We start from the raw sequence: 5,409 nt of genomic DNA, 5'->3' as shown, positions 1-5,409 counted from the left end.
GTAGAGACGGGGTTTCACCATGTTGACCAGGATGGTCTCGATCTCTTGACCACGTGATCCACCCGCCTCGGCCTCCCAAAGTGCTGGGATTACAGGCTTGAGCCACCGCGCCCGGCCGTGAATCTTAAAGCTCCAAAATAATCTCCTTTGACTCCATGTCTCATAACCAGTGCACACTGGTGCAATGGGTGAGCTCCCAAGGCCTTCGGCAACTCTATCCTTGAGGCTTTCCAGGGTACAGCCCCATGGCAGATTTCACAGTCTGGAATTGAGTGCCTATGGTTTTCTAGGTGCAGGGTGCAAGCTGCCAATGGATTTGCCATTCTGGGTTCTGAAGGATGGTGGCCCTCTTCTCACAGCTCCATTAGGGAGTGTCCCAGTGGGGACTCTGTATAGGGACTCTGCTGCCCTAGTAGAGGTTCTCCATGAGGGCTCGGCCTCTACAGCAGTCTTCTGCCTGGACATCAAGACTTTTCCATGAATCCTCTGAAATCTAGGTGGAAGCTCCCAAACCTCAACTCTTGTGCTCTGTGCACTGGCAGGCTTAGCACCACATGGAAGCCGCCAAAGCTCATGGCTTTCACCCTCTGGAGCAGTGGCTGGAGTTGTATCTGGTGTCCTTTTAGTCACAGCTAGAGCTGGAGTGGCTGGGATGCAGGGAGCAGTGTCCTGAGGCTGTACAGGGTGACAGGGCCCTGGGCCTGGTCCGCAAAACCGTTCTTCCCTCTTAAGCCCCATGATCTGTTATAAGAGGGGCTACCACAAAGTTTTCTGAAATGCCTTAGAGGCTTTTTCCCATTGTCTTGGCTATCAGTATTTGGCTCCACTTTACTCATGCAAATTTGTGTAGCAGGCTTGAATTCCTCCCCTGAAAATGGGTTTTTCTGTTCTACCATATGGGCCAGGCTGCAAATTTTTCACTTTTACATTATGCTTCCCTTTTAAATACAAGTTCCAGTTTTATGTCATTTCTTTGCTCACACATATGGACATAGACTGTTAGAAGCAGCCAGGCCACCTCTTGAATGCTTTGCTGCTGAGACATTTCTTCCATCAGATATCCTAAATCATCACTCTCAAGTTCAAAGTTCCACAGATCCCCTAGGACAGGGGCACAATGCCTGCAGCTTCTTTGCTAACAAATAATAAAAGTGACCTTTGTTCCAGTTCCCAATAGGTTTCTCATCTCCATCTGAGACCTCCTCAGCCTAGACTTCCTTGTCCATATCACTATCAGCATTTTGGTCACAGCCATTTAACCAGTTTCTAGGAAGTTCCAACCTTTTTTCTCATCTTCCTGTCTTCTTTTGAGCCCTTGAAGCTGTTCCAACTTCTTCCCCTCTATCCAGTTCTAAAGCTGCTCCCACATTTTCAGGTATTTTTATAGCAATGCCACACTCCCAGTACCAATTTTCTGTATTAGTCTGTTCTTATCCTGCTATAAAGAAATACAAGAGACTGGGTAATTTTTTTTTTTTTTTGAGACAGAGTCTTACTCTGTCACCCAGGCTGGAGTGCAATAGCGCAGTCTCGGTTCACTGCAACATCCATCTTCTGGGCTCAAGCGATTCTCCCATCTCAGCTTCCCGAGTAGCTAGGATTACAGGTGTACACCGCCGAGCCCAGCTAATTTTTTGTATTTTAGTAGAGACGGGATTTCACTGTGTTCCCCTGGCTGGTCTCGAACTCCTGAGCTCAGACAATCCATGAGACTGAGTAATTTATAAAGAATAGAGGTTTAATTGGCTCACTATTCTACAGGCTGTACAGGAACAGTGAAGCTTTCTGGGAGACCTTGGGAAACTTTAAATCTTGATGGAAGGCAAAGGGGACGTGGGCATGTCTTACACGGCTGGAGCAAGAGGAAGAGATTGGGAGAGGTGGTATACACTTTTAAAAAACCAGATCTTGGACCGGGTGTGGTGGCTCACACCTGTAATCCCAGCACTTTGAGAGACCTAGGCAGGTGGATCACCTAAGGTCAGGAGTTCAAGACCAGCCAGATCAACACGGAGAAACCCCATCTCTACCAAAAATATAAAATTAGCTGGACATGGTAGCGCATGCCTGTAATCCCAGCTACTCAGGAGGCTGAGGCAGGAGAATCACTTGAACCCGGGAGGCGGAGGCTGCTGTAAGCTGAGATCACTCCATTGTACTCCAGCATGAGCAACAAGAGTGAAACTTTGTCTCAAAAAACAAACAAACAAAACACTTTGGGAGACTGAGATGGGCAGATCACAAGGTTAGGAGTTCAAGACAAGCCTGACCAACATGGTGAAACTCCGTCTCTACTAAAAATACAAAAATTAGCTGGGTATGGTGGCAGGCACCTGTAATCCCAGCACTTTGGGAGGCCAAGGAGGGTGGATCATGAGGTCAGGAGTTCATGACCAGCCTGAACATCATGGTGAAACCCTGACTCTACTAAAAATACAAAAAATAGCCGGACATGGTGGCACATGCCTGTAACCCCAGCTACTCAGGAAGCTGAGGCAGCAGAATCGCTTGAACCTGGGAGGCGGAGATTGAAGTGAGCAAAGATGGTGGCACTGCACTCCAGCCTGGGTGACAGAGCAAGACTCCATCTCAAAAAAAAAAAAACTTGAATAGATGAGGAGTTGCTTCCTATGGACAAGCAAAGAAAGTGATTTCTTGAGATAGAATCTACTCCTGGTGAAGACACTGTGAACATTGTGGAAAATGATAACAAAGCATTTAGAATATTACATAAACTAGCCAGGGAACAGTGGCTTACACCTATCTTCCCTGCACTTTGGGAGGCTGAGGCAGGCAGATTGCTTCAGCCCAGGAGTTCAAGACCAGCCTAGGCAACATGGCAAAACCTCAACTCTACAAAATACATCAAAATTAGCCAGGTGTGGTGGCACAAGCCTGTAGTCCAAGTTACTCAGAAGGCTGAAGTGGGAGGATCATTTGAGCCCAGAGGGTGGAAGTTGCAGTGAGCCAAGATGGCACCACTGCACTCCAACCTAGGTGACAGAATAGGACTTTGTCTCAAACAAAAAGAGGAATATTGCATTAAAAAGTTGATTATGTGGCCAGGCGCAGTGGCTCATGCCTGTAATCCCAGCACTTTGGGAGGCTGAGGTGGGCGGATCACAAGGTCAAGAGATCCAGACCATCCTGACCAACATGGTGAAACCCCGTCTCTACTAAAAATACAAAAAAATTAGCGGGGCGTGGTGGCACAAGCCTGTGGTCCCAGCTACTGAGGCGGAAGAATCGCTTGCACCCAGGAGGCAGAGGATGCAGTGAGTGGAGATTGCACCACTGTACTCCAGCCTGGTGACAGAGCAAGACTCTATCTCAAAAAAAAAGCTTATTACGCTGGGTGCGATGGCTTTGGCTCATGCCTGTAAACCCAGCACTCTGAGAGGCTAAAGCAGGCAGATCACTTGAGGTCAGGAGTTCGAGACCAGCCTGGCCAACATGGTGAAACCCTGTCTCTACTAAAAACACGAAAAAATTTAGCCAAGCCTGGTGGCACACACCTATAATCCCAGCTACTGAGGCGGCTGAGGCAGGAAAATTGCTTGAACCTGGGATGCAGAGGTTACAGTGAGCCAAGATCATGCCATAGCATTCCAGCCTGGATGACAGAGTGAGACTCAAGGAAGAGTCGGTCAATGTGTCAAACTTCATTGCTGTCTTACTTTGAGAAACTGGCCCAGCCACCCCAACCTTCACCAACCACCAGTCTGATAAGTCAGCGGCCATCAACACGGAGCAAGACCCTCCACCAGCAAAAAGATTAAAGGTTCAGATGATCATTAGCACTATTTCACAACAAAGTTTGTCTTGTTTTTAGAGTCTCACCAGGCTAGAGTGCAGTGGCACAACCTCAGCTCACTACAACCTCCGCCTCTGGGTTCAAGTGAGTCTCCTGATTCAGCCTCCTGAGTAGCTGGGACTACTGGCACATGCCACCACGCCCGGCTAATTTTTGTACTTTTAGTAGAGACAGGGTTTGGCCATGTTGGCCAGGATGGTCTTGATCTTGACCTGGTGATCCGCCAGCCTCAGCCTCTCAAAGTGCCAGGATTACAAGCGTGAGCCACCATGCCCAGCCGCAACAAAGGATTTTTAAATAAAGGTAGACTTTTAAAAGACATGATGCTATTGCACACTTAATAGACTACAGTACAACACAGCTTTAATATGGACTGAGAAAAAATATGACTCATTTTATTGCTTTATTATGATTGTCTGGAATAGAATCCGTGATATCTCTGAGGTATACCTGTAATTGCAAACCTCAAAACAAAGTTAGCACATCCAGGGTTTCCCAGATGTGTTTGAACATAAAATTGTTTTTTCTATTACACATCCTATGAGACTAATATTTTCCCTAAGAAAAGCTGGCCTGGAGCAATGGTCTTCAAACTGTTCCTGAAGGCTCTAGGGTCCCAGATAGTGGCTCAATGTTACATGAAGGATGAGAATAAGGCCAACTGGATTCCTTCCATACACCTCCACTTTAATCTGTTTTATGAAGGCGTTCCCCCTAAGGATGTATGTGTGTGTATATATGGACATATATGTATTACATATGTTACTTATTTTCTATGTATACTATTAGCTGAAAATAGGTCTGTATTGGAAAAAAGGGTTTGGTTGCTTTTAGAACTGTTTTTGGAAACTACCAGCCTAGGCTCTAGAGGACCTCTCAGGTTCCAAACTACAAGGGCTTGCTAACCTTACCCAAAGTTCATTGCTTTTGCTGCTGATGTCTTTCCAGACCATCAAAGCGCTGTCCACCTGTTCTGATTTTCCAAGTGGTGGTGTGGAAGGGGCTCAGAAAGGGATCACTGACAGTATCTCAACACAGATCAGGCAGCTTAGTCCCCAAGCACTTTCCGTCTATGGAATCACAGGCTGAAAATAGACTATTACATGCTACAAAAGTCTTAAATTGCTTCTAACCAGGCAGTGTAGTGAAGGGATTAAGAGCATGGATTCCACAGCCAAACTCCCTGGCTTCAATTCTTGGTTTTGCTGCTAACTAGCTGTGACCTTGGGCAAGTTTCTTAGTTTCCTCATCTTTAAAATTGAAGTGAAGATAATAATGTTTGCTAAATAAAACCAATGTATCTGGGTGCGATGGGTCACACATGTAATCCCAGCACTTTGGGAGGCTGAGGCAGGCAGATCACTTGAGGTCAGGGGTTCGAGACTAGCCTCGCCAACATGATGAAAACTCGTATCTACTAAAAATATAATAGTTAGCCAGGAGTGGTTGCAGGCACCTGTAATCCCAGCTGTTTGGGAGGCTGAGGCAGGATAATCAAACCTGAAAGGCAAGAGGCTACAGTGAGTTGAGATCGGGCCACTGTACTCCAGCCAGGACAACAGAGTGGGATTCCATCTCAAAAACAAACAAAAACC

Source organism: Cebus imitator, unplaced genomic scaffold, assembly GCF_001604975.1.
Source record: "Cebus imitator isolate Cc_AM_T3 unplaced genomic scaffold, Cebus_imitator-1.0 Scaffold71, whole genome shotgun sequence".
Lineage (NCBI taxonomy): Eukaryota > Metazoa > Chordata > Mammalia > Primates > Cebidae > Cebus > Cebus imitator.
Note: the sequence above shows the minus strand (reverse complement) of the source record.